The 19,891-nt window shown below is 37.3% G+C and overlaps 1 protein-coding gene across 2 annotated transcripts in view; it reads right to left on the bottom strand.

The window, feature by feature from the left end:
- Nucleotides 1-19,891, bottom strand: part of CDH20 (cadherin 20) — a 330,188-nt gene that overhangs the window by 266,920 nt on the left and 43,377 nt on the right. The window contains exon 1 of one of the 2 annotated variants that reach the window (XM_044065174.1): nucleotides 2,560-2,806. The exons of the other annotated variant lie outside the window; for it this stretch is intronic. The gene's annotated coding sequence lies outside the window, so the exon portion shown is untranslated. Of the gene's footprint in view, nucleotides 1-2,559; nucleotides 2,807-19,891 lie in introns of those variants that run through there. 2 annotated transcript variants of the gene reach the window in all.

The raw sequence follows: 19,891 nt of genomic DNA, 5'->3' as shown, positions 1-19,891 counted from the left end.
GCAGAGAAGAGAACGCAGAGACATTTGCATATTCTCTTTTCTTTGTATTTGCAGTGCCAGTCATACATAATGCTGTACGCAACATGCAGCTTACATTAGTCCCTCCATTTTTATCCCACTTATGTTAAGACTTAAAGGGGGCCATACTAGTCTATTCACTTACTTTTTATAAAATAAACTTTTAAGGAAAGAAGGAAATAGAAAAAAAAGAGAAAAGGAAAGAAAGAATGAATAAATGAATGAATGAATAAATAAATGAATGAATGAATGAATGAATGATGAAAAATAATTTATCGTGGATCCAAGATTTTCTTTACCACTAACTGGCCTAAGCCAATCACATTATCCCGATACCCATTGAAAGCAGACAAAAATTTTGAACTCAACACATCTGAGGCAGCATGTGACTTACTTCATCTGCAAAAGTTTCTCCTGCTCTAGATGACTTTATTAGCATTCTGATGGGCTTATTTTATGTCTTATTGTTGACTTATATAGATGATGTTTTTTTCTGTTTTACATTTTATGGCTTTTGTCACTGCTAGGAATGACAAAAAACACAACCTTGTTACTTTTCTCAACTTTGATTAAAACCGAGCATCCTTCATTATCTGCACTGCCCCTGCACCCCCAGCCAGAGCTAATTTGTCCTTTCTAGTGAAAACATTGCCCAAATAGAAACTGCATTTCAAAATGTGTCAACAAGTAACCATTCTCTAAACAGATTTAAAACAGATATAATGCTTTCTATAATTTTCTGAGATTTTCCTTTCCTTTCCCACCTTATGATGAGTCATTCATTCCTTCTGAGAGTTGGTGGTTGACGGTGAGCTCCTATCTGACGCTTTTAATGTTATATACTCAGTTTCATTAGTGACACTTTAGGGCAGGAATACAAACTGCATTTCACAGAATACAAAAAGAAGGCAAAGAGTGCCTAACATCCTGAAAAGTATAAACCTGATCACTTTCAGCTTATATCTTAAATAATTTAATAGTACTATTGTTATAAATAACTATTTTGTCACTGTCTTCAGTTACAAAATATCTTGTATCTTGTATCTCCCCAGGTCATTCCTACAAACAGGAACCTGTGTTTAGCATGTACATTTGGCAATTACACAGAAAATTGATATTAATGACTTTCATCTAGCATCTGAAGACAAAAGCACATCTATTTTACTAAAACTTTGAAGCAACATTGTTTTACTCAGTCATTCATTTACAAGGCTAGACCTATTTTAGCCACAACTCTTAGATGCAAGATATATCCCACTGATGTTAAAAAAGCTGCTTTTTTAATACGTTTAATATTTTTAATTTATTTATTAGCCATAGATGTGGATTTATTTATTTACTTATCTATTTCTATTTGTTTTTCATACTCAGCCTAGGAGCAGCGTCTAGTTAAATGACTTGCTTTTGATACAAAATGCTTTTCAGCCATAGTCCAGGCCAATCACACAAGTTAAACATTCATCATACAGTCAGATTTTTATACAATTAATAAATAATTTTGACAGTATCACGTTTCTACAAGAAGATGAAAAAAAATAAGTAAGACTCATAAAAAAGTTATATAAAGTAAATCTACTATGAGAAATACACTATCAGAAATATATATATATATATATATATATATATATATATATATATATATATATATATATATATATATATATGTATATATATAAATTCTTGGAGAAAACCTATATACACTACACATGAATAATTTAAATTTATTTATTTACATTTTGTTGCCTAGGTTAGCACAGCCTATTTTCTGAGAAGATCCAGTAAAAGATAAATTAAAGGTATACAGTAACACTTTACAGAATAAAATATATGGTGCAGAACCATACAGACGTTCCAATTACATTAAGAGGAAAAAATAATGATGCATTAAATCAGTGTGTATTTCTACGTGTAGTAACTGTAAAAGTATATTACAGGAAGAAGAGGACATTGTCCACTGCAATATAATAACTGTACATATTAGGACAGCTAACGCTCACACTTCAGCCCTGTCTGAACCTTGTCCCTAGAGTTTCTTTATTAATAAACAACCTTGGCCTGGTAATCTGATTATGCATGATTGCTCCCGTCTTAATATTATGTTTAAAAGTAAACATGATATTTTTTTAAACATGGACAGACACACAAAAACAAAGCTCATGCACACCTTCAGCAGTTTGACTTTACTTTCTTTAAGATAAGGGTAATAATGACATTAAGAGCCATCAAACCTGATTATTTCACATGGGGCACATTACAATTTTGGATAAAGCAGTTTTTATATGCATTGTAATTTATCAAACTGTATGTTTGATAAGTCTGTATATAGCCATGAAATGCACATCTTCCTAAATCCTTGCATTTTGTACAAGTAATACTGAAAAGAACCGCAACAAAATAAGCGGATATGTTTTGGTGTGTGATGGTAAATACTAAACCAAGGGATGGTACCAGGAAACACAACACAAGATGATACATTTTGGTATGCATGACATTACTATAACCATAAAACAATGATCAGTAAAAATCAGAAAGATGACTTACCTAAATATAAGTTATGGTTATATATCATGTGTTTTCTTGCTGTTCTTTGCCTTTAAATTAATTTGGCTGCTTGTTATAGGTATAAGTGCTGTCATAAGCAGCTCGTGGAAGTAGAATTGAATGTCTGCAGTCCTTTAACTTTCCTTAGACCCCCTCCACATCACACAAAGGCACATATACACAACCAGACCTCCAACATGAATAGCTTTCTTTGACAAAACTTCTAAAAGATCGAGTCAGAGATGCCCTGCCTTTCTTTTCTCTCCGAACTCTGCATTTAAGGAAGAGAAGTAAAAAAAAGTTTTCCACCAAAATCATGCTGAGGGGGTGGAGACAGACAGTCTTTGGAAGTGGACTCATGGGCTAATAGCCTCTGGGTAGATTTGTAAATGAATAAAGCAATTGCTTGTGGCAATAGTCATTTCCTGGAGACAGTAAATGCAAGCACATTAAAGAAATGTGGGAAGGTAAACCAGATAAATGTGTTTTAAGTTCAGATCAAATATCAGTGGCAATCAAATGTGTAATCCTTATATTTATGGCATTTACTGCTACACCAGCAGTTTGTGCAATTTAACTGTTCTCTGAAAAGGATTTAAGCATACAAAATATATTTTAACTTTACCTTTATTCCCACATCTTACTTTAAAAATATATGTGGCATGGCACTATTCATCTTTCTAACTTATTTTATCCATTTTCTGCTAAAATCTGTAAACAGAAAGGCATTCTAAAATGACTTTCATTTCTAAAAACTGACTATTGTTAAAGCAGTGTATACATATATATATATATATATATATATATATATATATATATGTTTATATTTAAAGTGCTATTTTGTCTGTATCTTTATTCCCTAATTTCTCTGCATACATGTGTGCACATGTATGTGTATGCATGCTCACACAGTAAACACATATATGCATAGCTATATCTAAACCAATCAACATGTTTAATGGTGCAAACTGGCAATGTAGTTTTGAAGAGTTTTGTCCTTTGTTTCACTTTGGTGCAGCTAAGAGTTTGTATATGAAATTTAGGGTGGAGTGTGACAGTTGTACCGCTACACAGGGGTAAACATTTTTGCATGCTTTTTATTATTTGCAACTCACTGTTTTGGAAAATTTATTTTAGGAAAAAACTGAGTTAAAATAGTATGAGTGGACTCTTAACTAAACTGTGTGTGTGTGTGTGTGTGTGTGTGTGTGTGTGTGTGTGTGTGTGCGCGCGCGCATGTGTGTGTGTGTGTGTGTGTGTGTGTGTGTGTGTGTGTGTGTGTGTGCATCCACCAGGAAAAAAAAAAAAAAAAAAAAAAGCAAAAATAGCATCCACTGAGTATGGAATACAATCTTTAATAGAATTCTGTTAAAGAACTTATTACTTATCAGGTTGATGCTGTTTATTTCTGGTGGACAGTTTTGGTAATTTGTTCATCCAGTCTGTTCCCTGCATGTTTGTTTGTGTATATATATACATATATATATATATATATATATATATATATATATATATATATATGTATTATATATATATATATATATATATATATATATATATATATATCTCAATAGATAGATTAGATTATACACACACACACACACACACACACATACATATATATATATATATATATATATATATATATATATGATCATAGGAGATTACTAGTTACTAGGCTATCGACAGGGAGGTCATTTTAAGCCTAGCCATTTCATCCTAATGTAATTCCATAGAAATGCTAGTCACTACCCAATATTGCATTTAGTGTTGACTGCCCATGTGCAAGAGGGTTGTGGGCTTGTGTGTGTGTGTGTGTGTGTGTGTGTGTGTGTGTGTGTGTGTGTGTGTGTGTGTGTGTGTGTGTGTGTGTGTGTGTGTAAGTGTATATAAATATGTGTATGAGTGTGTGTATGTGTGAGTATATGTGTGCGTGTGTGTGTCTGTGTGTGTGTGTGTGTGTGTGTGTCTGTGTGTGTGTGTGTGTGCGCGCGTGTGTGTGTGTTTGTGTGAGTATATGTGTGTGTGTCTGTGTGTGTGTGTGTGTGTGTGTGTGTGTGTGTGTGTGTGTGTGTGTGTGTCTGTGTGTGTGTGTGTGTGTGTGTGTGTGTGTGTGTGTGTGTGTCTGTACTATGGGGGTAATTAAATATACTGAACAGTCAAATGGCCAACTGTGATGTAATGTTTAGGACTGAGTGACTGAACAACTACATATAATAACAAATGTGTATTTGAGCAAATGTTGAAAGTAATTTGTAGTCGCAGCAGTAGAGCTGCCACTTTTTACTGTGGCAAAAACTGTAGCAAATCCACCTCTCTTGTAACACCTCTAAGTGTATCACTGCTCATCTCTTTCTCCTCTCACACAAATCTCTTGTACACCAATTTTGTGACATAAATGGGTACATCAGTGGGAGACAGAATGTCTTCTTTTGCTCATCTTGGACTAACTGCATTGCAGTAACAATGTTGTTCTTAAAAATAAAACTCACTCCAAGGTGCTTTTTTAACAAAATCCAGCAGTCTATACTGCTAAACAGAATACCAGAGTTTTTGCAGTACTTTCTGGAATACAAGAAAATCATTCTGATTAAAGAATAATCTGAGCTAAAATCAGATAGGTGGCATCCATAGGTGGCATATAATGTTAGAGATAGAGATAAAATGATTGACTTTAACAATTGGCTAAGCTTCTGGTGTCATTCTAAGGGAATCCAGTATCTGTCTGTCTGGGATGACATGATCGACAGACCACGCTGCTTTGCCAGAGATGACCTGCACCTGTCGCCCTTGGGATTCCAGATACTGGCAAAGACTCTTTCCACCCCTATAGTGCCTTTTCTAGGCAAGGTTCAAATGACATATTCACCACCGTAACAGGTACAAGCAAGCAAAATCTGAGGGTAATGCTACTCAATGCTAGAAGTCTAAACCTCAAAATGCACTCACTCAAGGCACTCCTTAAAATGGAGAACATTGACATCTGTGCAGTGACAGAGACCTGGTTCAAAGCTCCAGAGAGCACCCATGCATTACGAGGCTATAATTCCTACCATACCTTTCGGCCACCTAACCCGGAACTAAGCACTAAAGGTGGAGGTGTGTCCATATTCATTAAGGATATCCACACCGCCAGGCTAGTTGCACAGCATAATGCATCCGAGATTATCCAAGTTCAACTAACTCTGGGCAAAACTGCAATCCAGATTGTAGCTTATTACAGATCCCCACCATGCCCCAGGATTCCCACTCCTCTTTTCTTGATACACTGGAAAATATTAAGGTACAACCCAACACTCTAATAATGGGCGATTTCAACTACCCTACCATTAACTGGGAAAACTACTCATGTACCAACTCTTTTGCTCAACGTTTTCTGGAAATCATCAATTCCAATGACTTGGATCAACTTATCCACACCCCCACCAGGGGCAGCAATATCCTAGACCCGGTCATCACCAACATGGGTGGCCGGTGTTCCACACCAGAGGTCAGCTCCTCGTTGGTTAGATCCGACCACAAGCTAATCACCCTAGACATCCACATCCTGCTCACACCCCCCATTAGGGAAACAACCGTAAAGAATTTCTCCAATGCCAACTTCACGCTTCTTAAGACAGAAGTGGCAAACTTCAAGACACCCATGCAGATGGACAATAGAGGTACAACTGCTGAATCCTGCACAGATGCACCTTATAAGCACTTATATGAGTGCATGGATCATGCTATCCCTAACAGAACCAAGATGCTATCCTCCAGAAAAAGGAAGCAAATCTGGTGGTCTTCTGTCATAAACAAACTCTGCAACAGAAGAAAGAAACTGTTGCAAAAAAAGAGTAAAATCCCACGAATGGAGGAACTCCCTGGTCAGCCTCAGTAAGAAGCTGAGATCACTCATAAAATCCTCCAAAGCTAGTTACGAAAGCAAAATTGCCACTGATTCTAAAGACAACCGCAAAGCATTCTATAGCTATGTCAAGAATCTCAATGGCAACACTCAGATCTGCTCTGAGTTACAGCACAATGACACTAAATATACAGAACCAACTGATATTGCCAACATCCTGGCAGATAGGTTCAGTGCTAACTTTACCCCCTTTCATTCCCTAAAGGGCCCATCTTTATACTGGAAGAATGCAAAGTTCCTGTAATCACGGCTGCACAGGTAAAAACCTCACTCTCCAAAGCCAAGAATACAGCATCCATGGGACCTGACAACATCCCAGGCTGCCTTCTACATGAACTACAGAATGAACTGGCACCCCACCTGAGTACCATGTTCAATCATAGCCTCACCTCAGGCTTTGTGCCCATTGAATGGTGCACCACGACAGTTATTCCACTCCACAAAGGGGGGCCACAACAGACCCCGGGAACTACCACCCCATTAGCCTGACGAGCCTAGTCTGCAAGGCCATGGAACGTATCATCATGGAACTCATAAACAAAGACATTGGAGATCTCCAAACTCTGGACCCCACACAGTTTGGGTTTGTAAAAGGCAGATCATGTCTCCTAAACCTGATAGACTTATTTGAAGTAGTCACCAAAGCGTAAGGTGGTTCACACAGCCTATCTAGATCTTGCCAAGGCATTCAACACCATCCCCCACTCTGGAATTATAGATAAACTCACTAAACTAGGTATAAATCCCTATGTCACAAGATGGGTTGCCAACTGGCTTACTGACAGAACCCACACTGTGAAAGTAGCAGACTCCAAATCAGACTTCAGACCAGTGACAAGTGGATTACCACAGGGTTCAGTCCTGGGTTCTCTCCTGTTTGGTATCTACTTCTCTGAAGTACAGGCTAACACAGAAGGTCTTTGGCTAACTAAATTCGCAGATGAATGCAGACTAGGAGCCATAATCGAAACTCCTAACGATGTGGACATCCTACAAAAGGGCCTCACTGAGACAGATGCATGGTGTCAAAGACATGGTCTTAAGCTCAATGCCAAAAATTGCATTGTCATCCCCTTTGGTAAAAACTCTGTACCCATGAACTACCACATAGGCGGTAGTCTACTTAACACTGAAAGTGTAATAAGAGACCTTGGGACACAGGTGGACAGTAGTCTCTCCTTTGATAATCACATCGCCACAGTGGTCATGAAATCCTTCTACGTGGCACACCTCATCACAAAAGGTTTCTCATCCAGAAAAAAAGAGGTCATTGTTCCCCTCTACTCATCACTCATTAGACCCATTATAGAGTACAACGCCCCTTTTAGTATGTATCTCACAAGACATCTACAACAACTGGAAAGGCCACAAAAATACCTCACAAAGAGGATTACTGGCCTCAAACAGATGCCTTATGCAGACCATCTCAAAAACCTCCAGCTTTACTCTGTCGCATATCGCCTACTCAGAGGTGATCTCTGCCTAACATACAAAGCTATGTCAAACTCAGAGCTGTTGGACATGCTCCACTTAAAGAAATCCCGATCCCTCCGAGCTACATGCTCTAGGGACCTAAACCTTGTCACCATAATAAACAGAACATGCTGGAGGGATAGATTCCTGTCCCAGAGACTTCTCATACTCTGGAACAGACTACCTATCTATGTCAAACAGAGCTCCTCATTAGCACTCTTCAAGAAAAATCTTGATGACTGGATTGGTAATAGGAAATTCACCCCGGGATCACATCTGTGGTTCTGCTTGACAGGGGCACAGGAAAATGATTTTCTTGGGTGGCGAAAGCCAGGGTACCTTTTTGGCTAGGCTTGTACATGCCCTAGGTCCAATAGCCTAGTACCTACTATGAACCTAGAGAGGTGTTTTATTGGTTTGTGCATTTGGATGGTTTTATTCTTTTAGACAGGAATGGGTACTTTTACAACAGATAATCATCAGATCTTCTACTGTGGACAACAATCTTGCAAAAGAAATGAAGCACTCCTTATTGTTAGCATCATCCCTCCAAATTCAGTCTTCATTTACAAAACATGAAAGGTCCCAGTCAGGCTGATCTCGTCACATTACAGTGATAAAAAATTATTTTTCAACCACAGATGTGGAAGAGGATGAAGGCTACCAGTTTTATAAGGATCTGCAGCACACTTTAGAAATAGCACCAGAAAAAAGCTATCAGATGTAAGAGTCAGAGGCTCAACAGATAACACACTCACTTTTGATGCTAGAAAATTACAAGACTGTAGGTTCCATTCCTACACCAGGATACCAATACTACAATGCTAAATAAATATGATACTACACTTCTGAGTGTGCTGCCCTTTGGATAAGTTAAACTGAGGTCCCATTTTCATAATCTGTTGATAGCTGATGTGGATGTTAAAGACCCTACAACCAGAGCCAGATCCAGCATTAGGTAACTTAGGCATGTTGGCTGGGAGGGCCCTGAAATCTTCTATAAATAAAAAAGTAAAACTCAACTCACACCAGTATTAGTATTTTGCAGGAGACACAACACAGAACATGCTGACTTCCACCAACACCAGAAACTTGCCCTACTAGAAACCACAGGAGATTTAACAACCATGCAGGTAATGGATTTGGAGGAATGCAACTTCCATCACTATGCAGCAAGTGTCATGGCAATGGACAGAGCAAGTGTGTGTGTGTGTGTGTGTGTGTGTGTGTGTGTGTGTGTGTGTGTGTGTGTGTGTGTGTGTAAAATGCCCTAGTTAGAGTAGGGGAACTCCTAGTTAAGTGACTTTTCTCAGACTCAAACCCTGATCTTAATTGCTGTCAAGCAAGTGCCTGAAACCTCCACACCAACTGCCAAGTCTCATTTAATTTTACTTTTTTATTTGTTAAATCTTCATGCCAACTGCCAGGTTGTGTAAATTACTGAGGATTACAGTTTGTCAGCGTTACTCACAGAATTTCATAGTTGTGTTGTTCAGTGTTACTGGTGTAACACCATGCTTGCTTTTGGTACAGAAGGGTGTGGGTTTTCTTCCCACACCAGGTAGATTGATTGCTGACACACGCCATTTTTTTTTGTTAAAGTAACAAATTATTCATCAAAGGCAGCAGACACTGAATTTGTAGATGAAGCACTGATTCATTACCCTGCTGAGGGCCCCATTTGACCATGAACTGGCACTGCCTACAGCACATATCTATAAAAAAAGAGTAGCGAAAGTTCCCCAATGCCTTAACCAGATTTCCCATAGTCAGATGAATATCACCTTGGGTCTTCCTGAAAAGAGGACACTGGCCTAGTGGAGATAACCAAGTCAACAAAGAATGAATAAATAAATATAATGCATTATAGGTTATCGGAATGCTAAAATCGGTAGAAAAATGTATCTAGAATAATGGGCAGCTTTGGCCTTGGAGTATTAAATGAAGAGTGACATAGACTATTAGAATTCTGCCAAGATAATTTATTGGTCATTGGAAATAATCTCTCTAAAATAGTGAAAATTATTTATGATCTTAACCAAATTGATAGAGCAAATATCTCATTATAAAAGAAACTGCTGCTTGCTGCTCTACTCTGTCTTGGTAGTAAGTTATCAATGTCATTGATATCTACAAAAGATGGATTTAGCAATTCTGAACACAATAAGACAACTACTACTGGAAGGGGCTATGTAATAATATGAGCCAGAGAATATAGGCAATACACAGCCAAAGGCATAGCAGCTCTTACCAAGATGGAACTCTTTGTGAAGCTGAAGAAAACAATTCTTGACTTTGTATGGGCAATGGAAAGGCATACATTAAACTGAGCAATGTTAACATTGTCTATAGACCAATGGAGCCTTGCAATATCAGACCTAGAAATGTATGCAAACGTTGCAAGATTAAAAATAAGTTCATAGGTAAGTACTAGGCTAGCTGCCCTTCTGGACCATTTTAAGCTTAGCCAGTTTCCTATTTGGTGCTTGAATTAGCCTATCCCATTTGATGTTACATTGGCCTTACCATTCCATGACCAATGATTATATATTATTCACAGTGAGAAATCCTGGGATCGTATCATAGATAAATTGAGGGGACACATATATGGGATAAAGCATTTAGAAGCTGCTCTATCCATTAATAGAATATGGAGTAGTCCTGGGGTAAATTTTCTGTTTTTTTATTCATAGATTCAAGTTGTATTTGAATATGGACAGAGATGATCTTTGTTTTATTTGGATGGGGAGTCTGTTTTAGAGCAGTGATATCCTCTGTGAGGTATATACCTGTCCTTCCTAACGATTCTGTTGATAGTGCAGAAGAGGTTTAGATCCCTAGAGCAAGTATTTCTGACATTTTACTTGCTGATGTGCAGTAAATCCATCAGTATAGGTTCAGAGGATGCCTTGTATGGAAGGCACAGGTCACCACTTAACAATCTGTAGAAAATGAGCTTTGGGTCGGTCCAGGTAGGACATATTGTTTATGCCTTGTATCATATCCTTTTAGTGTGGTATCTCTATAGGCACTCCAGTTTTTACATTTGTCTGGACAGATACATGATAAAAGGGGCATTATACTAAATGATTGACCTAATGAGGGATGAATAAAGGGGGACAACAACATCCTAGCTCTAGACACAATCTCTTTGTTTATAAGCTGTGCAAATATAGAAGATTTATCTTACAATGATGAACACTTGTTGGTTGAAACTTATGTCACTCTCTACATAAATTCCCAAATCCTGGGTCAACTCTTAGGGGCATATTGTCAATGTGGCAGTTCCCTGGGATAGATGACTCCACAAAGGATGCAATAATGCATTTTTTGGCATTTAGTTTCAGTCCATGATTTTAATACCAGTTATGTATTTGGGACAAACCTTCCCGCAGGATGGCTAAGTCATTTAGGGATCCAGTGACTGCTCCTAGCTTGCAATCATCTTCAGACTTAGTCAGCTATTGGCTTTTACTTCAGAGAAGTAGAAGCCAAACAGGAGAGGTCTTAGATCATAACCCTGGTGGACTCCACTGGTAACTTGATTCTTTGTGGACGTAACTTCCTTATTTTGATTTCCTGCCTCCTATCTGTGAATCAGTTGGTAATCCAGTGGGTGACACAGGGGTTTATTCACAGTTTATTTAGCTTTCCTACCATACCTGAGTGAATGATTGTGTCAAAAGCTTAGGCCAGATCGAAGTATGCGGTGTGCACAGTTTTACCCTCAGTCATTACTTTGGTGACCTTTTTAAAAAAGTCCACCAGGCTAAGTAATGATGAATCCAAACTGAGACAGGTCCAGTGTTTGTAGGTTCCCTATGTCCTTACTGATTAATTCCATGACAAGTCTTTCCATGACTTTGCATATGATAGTCAAATGGGTCTGTAATTGCCTGAGTCTTTGGAAGGTCCTTCCTTATGCAGAGGACTGACTGTAGCTGTTCTCCATTGACTTAGTTCAAAACCTGTATGGAGGCTGCAGTTGAACAATGTTGTTGGGGGGGGGGGGATGAATCATTCTTCATTCTATTTAAGATGCATCTAAGAATATTATCAGGACCCATAAATACAAAATGTTTAGCTATTGATAGCACTTTTAGGACTTGGTCTTGGGTGATAGCTTAAGGTGAGCCATTTTCAGGTTTATACTGAGGAACAGAGAGAGTGGAGAGAGAGAGATAAAATTAGTGCTGTATTTATTGGATAAGAAGTTATTTGGGTAAATATATCAAACTATTGCATTGACCATTGGCTTCAGAAAGTAAAACACGATGGAAAAAATGGTCTGCAATGAATTAGGAGGTCCCAAACTATGTGTACAAAACCCTCAGAGTTAACAAGGTTTCATTGATAAAAAATGAATCACATGTAGTGCAAGGCAGAACGAGGGACACGTAAGTGAATTTTCAGAAAAAGAGATACAGGGAATTGGATGAAAGATCTAGCACTGATAGGCATGCATGTATCAGAACTATTTTACCCAGTCTATGATAGGAAAATGAGAAAAACTTTCCAAGATTAATATTTTGGGAACAATTAAAAGTGAAAAGCAAATAAATCGTTGGGCTCCAACTTCTACATAATAATTCTGTTTATTGAGCGCTTTTGACCCCAAATATCACTGCACTTCATCAGAATAATCACTAAGCACACAGAAAGCTAATAAATATTCAAGCACAAATCACATGCTTGAAGTACTCTAAACTACAATAAGTAGAAAGATAAAATATTTACAATATGTACAGTAGCCGCAGCTAAACATCATGCAAGCAGCACTAGTGATATTGTCAGGTAAATTTAAGTCTTGAAATTCATTCCCTTCATATCCCTTCTTATATGTAGTTTTCAGTCTTGAGCCTAAAATATTCAAAATATGAGAGTGTGCTGCTAATAATGCCCAACTTTTATTTAGTATGCCTTCAAGTACCCTACTGTCATAGTGGTATAAGAAGTGACAAAAGTGGTGCTAAAATCCAAATCCATTTTATTGTATGCTTGTTGACTCTCATTTCCATTTGCACCTATGTCTATGGGAGAAGTTCTGTATCTCCCTTTCTGTGCTGTACGGAGATCTCCATTAAAAGATTCAAAGTATCAAGACTTCGATCATATGGTGTCGACCATATTAGATTTGAAGTTTTGAAACTTCGATCTTCTAATATAGACCCTACCCATATGGGTTATGGAGTCACTACTGATACTAACAACTATCTGTTACATTCCCTGTTAATCTTTTTTTTAGTTTATACTTGTTGCATTTTCCTACTCTTGTCTTAATATTTCTTCTGCACCAAACCATGCCCCATATTCTTCAGGTTTGGAATTTATACTACTACATACCTGCCCTTATGATGATGAGGCCTCAATAATGCCATCTATAATACAGATCAATCTTTTTCCTTTATAGGGTTAAAACATTTCTCAATAGTCTCTCAAACATCTTGTTGATCTCATGAATTGTCTTCAGGTCATCTAATGTGACAATCTCAAGCACCTTTGCACATATTTTGTAATTGCCTTTTTACCAGTTGTATGCCGCTCAAGTGTTGCTCATACATTATATCCCATATCTTACTGAATTTCTGCTATAATGTTTTAGGTGAATCCTCTGGTCTCTTCAAAACTGTTTTCTTCTTTGCTATACATTTGCATAACTTTGTGTCATCAGCAGAGAGACAAACTTTTCTTCTTTCTAGACCATACCTCTCAATCTCTTAGCTCAAGAAATCTGGACAAAGCCTAAGATAATGGGGGTACCAAGGCCCATAAATAGGGACAGATTTTAAATAATGCTCTTATGAATTTAGAAAGTTGATAGAATAACAGGTTTTGTGTTGACATACATTTTCTTAAAGTTATAAAGTCTGCAACTGAAATGCATGTAATTTAATCCTCAATGAGTTGTCAGAAAGCTACAGATTTTTATGACGAACAAACCAAAAATATCAAGCAAAATTCTGGACATTCTGCAAAAATCTGGACAGCTGAGAGGTATGTTCTAGACCTTCAAGATACAATGAAAAGGCAGGCCTCAGTGCAGAGCATATGGTATCATTTTGTCACGGTCTCCTCATCAAATTTAACTTTGCTTACTTGGATTTTTTTTCTGTCCTATTGCCTGGTCCAGAACCTGCATTTTTGATTAACTTTATTCTTTATTCTGTACTTAAGCTGAGATCAGCCATACTGACAGCCCAATACTATCTACTTTAGCATTTTCTGTCCCCTTTCTTTTTTTATGTTTGAGTTTTCCCAGTATCAGTGACTTTCCAAGTGAATCTTGCTTTTGCATTATGTTGACAAACTATGTGAGTTTTAATTTTACTTACTGGCCTTCCAGTCAACAGTCTTATTTCTTTAAGAGCTGACAAACGGAATCTTGTTGCAGTCCACGGAATTCCCAAGTTTTTCTAACTCCACAGTTCAAAAGCATTGATTTACAGCAACAGCCTTACTAATAATCCAGCTCTCACAGCCATAAGTTATTACTGGGAAAAAGATAACTTTTTCTGTGTGAACTTTGAATGACAGTGGCATATCTTTCCAGTTCCTTCCCATCTATCTGCAAAGAATTGCTAGGGCTAAATTACATCATGGTAGTTTCTTCTTAATGAGCAAAAGCCAACTTCTTTCTACTTTTACATTTGGCAGCAGATGAGATCATTCATTTTTCAACCAGCAATTTTGATTCCAGCATGTGATTGTCTAACCCTGCCTTTTGCATGATATATTCAGTATACAAATCAAATGAGTATGGTGAGAATATACAGTCTAGTCACACTCTTTTCCAACTCCTAAACCAGTCAGTCCCGATTCAGTTCTAAATGTTGCTGCTTCTTCTTCTGCATATAGATTCCTCAGGAGCCAAATATGGTGACCAGATGTCCCCATTTCTCTAAGAATTTTGTAATGATCCACTCAGTAACTCGCTTTAGAGTAGTCAGTAAGGCAGACATAAATACATTTTTGGATCTCCCTTGCTTTCTCATTTCTCCATTGGATGTTGGTAGCCTGATCTCTTGTGCCTTTGCCCCTTCCAATACCAACTTGTGCACTTAGCAGTCATCAGTCCATATTATTTATTAGATCTAGCTTGCAAGATCTTGAATATTATCTTGCTGTGATGTGAAACAAGTGCAATTGTACAATAATTTGAGCACTCTTTAGTATTTCATTTTTATTTTGTTTTTAGAATATAAATTGACAATTTCCAATGTAATGGTCTTCGTTGTGTTTTCCAAATATACTGGGAAATTTCAAACAGCACCCCCAGCAGCAGCACTGTGTAGCAGGATTATCAACAATTCATCCAAATGTTTGTCGTTTCCTGCATCTTATTATTAACAAGGCTTTAAAAGGCTCTTTTTCAAGATGTCTGTCTCTATGTTAGAAAAAAATGCCATCATATACATCAGTAATGCTAGCGTACTTCATATACAGCTCTTCCATATGTTCCTGCCACATCCCTCCCATCTTTGTCTTTTATCATGCCCATTTTTAACTGGAAGTTTCCATTAATGTCACCAATCTTCACGAACAGATGTGTTATATTTCCTGTTTCATTGTCTTCTTTCAGTTATTTATTCATTTATTTATTTATTTTACTGTAACTTTACTTACAAAACATATATAACATACCAATTGATTCATTCATCTAAAGATGTTTTTTCACCTCCCTAACAGTCTTTTTTACCAAAACATTAAATTCATTAACATCATGTAGTCCATGAACTATTGATTGTGCAGCATCCCAATATGCCATTTTTCAAATGATTTGCTTTTCATCTTTTCATCTTCTGAAACCATTTCCAAGGTCATCAGCTCCCTCATTAGCTGTAACACATTAGTATTTGTTGGTGCTTTCTATTACTTCAAGTAGCTATAGTACTTTACCTCCGCCATCAATAGCCATAACAATTGTTTCTCAGAACTGGAGGATAGGTTTGCATCAGTTATCTGTAATAAAATAATTTCAGGAGTAAGAAACAATGTATCAGAACAAAGAATATCCAACAGGTATTGAATGTCATTTTTGAATACGACCAGACAAGGCATCCCCAAAAGATAGGCACTCTAACTCCTAGTTCATCTACTGTTCACATCCAACAACTGTTAGGCATGTTTGGAAATACGTACAAAAATGCTTAACTTGGCATTGCCATCTGAATAAATGTATCTTTTTTAAATTTGCAACATACCTATGGGCACCTAATGGCTGCAACCACACTGGAATCTTTAAGTCATGCCCTCTTATAATCTACATTTCTGTGTTATATCTTGTCTCTCACCAGCCAAAATTGTTCACTTACTGTTCCTTATACCTGGTTGTCGAAATTCCTTACCTCTCATTTCCAAAAACCAAACAATCCATCATGGCCAGTGTTCTTTAGTTATTCTGGAAAACCTTGTTCTTTCAAATGCCACGCCTAGCTCTTGAAAAGTCTTTTACACCTATTTATATTATCATATATCTTTGTGAATATTTGCCATGTCAAAAGAGATCCTCCCTTCCTACTGTTATATAACAATGGTAGAGTGGGAACTAGCTTCATCTTCAGTAGCCCATTTGTTACTTCATGGATCTTGTACATTAGATTTTTAGATGACATATGTATTTTTGGAAAGATGATTATGAAAAAAATCCTTCATGTATTGAATATATCAATGATACTACCCAATTTTTTTATTTTTCTCACATAGAGTCACTTTGGATGCATTTTCTTATTTGGATGTACATATTAAGAAGGACCATGTAAAATGGGCATTGTCACATATTTATTGTAAATCTACCTATTCCAACTCATTTTTCATTACACCAGTTATCACCCCTTCATCAAAAGAAAACAGTAGTTAAGGGGCAGATGGTAGGGGCAGCTCGTATGGTTTCTGCATTTGACAAATTTATTTCTGAGTACAACAATTTATCTGATATGTTTCAAAAGAGAGGGTACCTTATTAATTTTATCCATAATATAATGGAGGAAGTAATGGCTAAGACATGGAATAAAATACTAAAATATAATAGAAACCTGCTTAGAGGGTTTAAATGGTTTGTTTTTGTAGGTTATTGTGTTTTATTACATTTTCGATGTTTCAAGACTTCGATTATATGGTATCACCCATATCAGATTTGAAGTTTTGAAAACTCGATATTGTAATATAGACCCATATGGGTAGCATCCACCAAAAAGGGGCAGCTCGCATGGTTTCTGCATCTGACAAATTTATTTCTGAGTGCAACAATTTATCAGATATGTTTCAGAAGAGAGGGTACCTTATTAATTTTATCCATAATATAATGGAGGAAGTGGTGACTAAGACATGGAATAAAACACTAAATATAATAGAAACCTGCTTAGAGTGTTTAAATGGTTTGTTTTTGTAGGTTGTTGTGTTTCATTACATTTTCGATGTTTCAAGACTTCGATTATATGGTGTCGACCATATCAGATTTGAAGTTTTGAAAATTCGATATTGTAATACAGACCCATATGGGTAGCATCCATCAAAAAATACTTAAGATAATAAGAAGACTCATGTTCACTTTCCAAGTTAAATAGCTCAGGAAAGATACAAAGGCATATTACTTTTCAGAAAGTGTTATGCAATACTGGAAACTGTTCCGGAAAGCTAATAGGATGGGAAAAAATGTGATAGCACTAAAGATTGCATAGAACAGACCTGAGGTAGTTCTGAATGTGTCTGGATAAAGAAGTTAATTGCTGGTCAAGTCAGACAAACAGCCATTCTAGCAAGTAGGAAAATGGGCGGACATAGGAGTCCAGATCTGCATTCAAGTTCTACACTTCTGCAACTACCACCTAATGACATACTTGGATGACAATGAGAGTGCTACATTCATACTGTTTGTACAGAGGGAAGGTAAGAGTAATAAACTTTTTTTTCAGTTCATCTCAGTATTCCACCAGCCTGAAAGCTAGTCAGCAGTGGGGGTGCCTGTAAAGAGGCCTAACCATAAAGCATTATAAAAACATAAAACATTATACAAGGTTGATGACAGCCTTGACTCAGTGAAGGTGACAGGAAAAGAAAGGTTGGTGAATAACTGGTACAGCCTTCCTGAAGTGGTAGTACAGTTAAATAGTGACAATTCAGTAATGCTAAGAACAGGCATTAGACCCTTCTTACAAAGAGTCAGAAGAGAAGGAAGTTGTTAGATAAACAGGATCTCCAGTGTACCCAGCAAATAATAATAAACAAACTGGTAAAACTTGCAGTCACTGGTTACCCCCAAAGCTACATCTGCATGGCTTTATGAAATAACACTCCACCTCTAGTGCATGGAAAACTGCTGTGAAACATTAGGATAATATAGGGCATTGTAACAGAATTATAACTTGCTTGTATCTTTCAAATTGCTACATTTTCCCAGCAGCCACTCCTTTTTCAGAGTGCTTTTTTTCTGGGGATATACATTCTTACTCATACCAAATGAGAACAGAAACCATATTATGGCTCAGCTTTGAACAGTTTTATCTATACAGGTTGACAGTCTCTAGCATCAGCATCTTCCTTTTTATATAAACAGCACAGCTTCACACCATAAGTGTGTGCCTCGTCATGGAACATTCTAGCATAAAACAGTGGTCTGTGTTGACAACTTTTTATAAGTAACACTTATGAAATGTATTCAGAATGGTGATAAGTATTACGTAACTGCAGGCTATTAATGCATTATCACGTTGTTTAATCTGTCATTTTGACCTTTGGTAATGGGCAAATATTGGTCCTTTGATTGCAAAATAACGTTGACAGATGGTGCTCTTTGAATGAAAGCATAGTACCATTGCCCAGTGTTAAGACAGCTTTAGATTGCCTACTGTATAAAACTTCCCATTGGGTTCAGTATTATGTCTCACTGAATATGCAGCCATGGAGATATTTCATTCAGTGATATCACTCAAATAAATACTGATGTAAGGTCCACAGGCTTTGCATTAGAAACGAACCCCACAGGGTGCTCAATAGCAAGTCCCGCCCAAACCCCGCCCGTCATCTAACAATCAATGAAAGTAAAGTAATATTCATACCGATGGCGGCATGAATATTAATTGTCTATTCATAGTTTGCCCTTTTCCTCAAGGTAGCACGATCTTGGAGTTGGTATATTTAATTTGCGGGAGGTGTGGGGGCAGATCCCTCCACATGGGGGTGCAGAGGGGCTTTCCCCCTGTAAAAACAAAGGAAAAAAATACTTGCAGTTTTTCCATACCATGACATGCCCATTTCACCTATCAATCACTGAGGCTATGCCCACTTCTGCGCAGACTTGCACCTGTGAGGTATGTTTCTAATACAAAGCCGGACCACATGGAGTTAAATTTGACAGCAATGACCTGCATGTTTGTTAACAGGGTACCTACTTATATCCTATCATTACATAATAACTTCAGATGTAAAACATTTTAGCATTTCAGCTTTAGGTTAAAATTTGTGTTCAATGCATAGCAAACTTCATCCAGAGAAACTAAAATTACACCTGTAGTTTTCAGTTATACAAGACTAGGTCAACAGTGAGATGTGTTGTTTTAGAAATGCCAATAGTAAAAAAGCTAACTCCAGTATTACACAAGAAAAAATACCAACATATAGTTGCAGACACCATGAGACATCCCCAGTGAATAACAGTCTCCTCACTCAAGTAAACAGTAAGACATAATCATAACCTCAAACAGCAATGGCACTTGGATTTATATTAATTTGCTGTTTTGTGGTAACTCAGCCTGAAGAGCTATGTGAAGCAGGACGGTGCTGTTCTGGTACACTTTCAATTATTAGTCAGTGAGGGGAGTGAAACATTTTAAGAATATTTCTGTAGGCCTACATGCTTATGGCTGCAACATGCAGTAAAGGCTACACTTGACTGTCAGTGCATGCTGACTTTTATTGCTATGTTGTGGAATGAGTTTTTCTTTTTGTTTCCTTATG

The sequence above is a fragment of the Protopterus annectens genome, chromosome 3.part0, assembly GCF_019279795.1.
Source record: "Protopterus annectens isolate FY-2018-M chromosome 3.part0, PAN1.0, whole genome shotgun sequence".
Taxonomy (NCBI): Eukaryota; Metazoa; Chordata; order Ceratodontiformes; family Protopteridae; genus Protopterus; species Protopterus annectens.
Note: the sequence above shows the minus strand (reverse complement) of the source record. Positions and strands in the feature narration are given on the sequence as shown.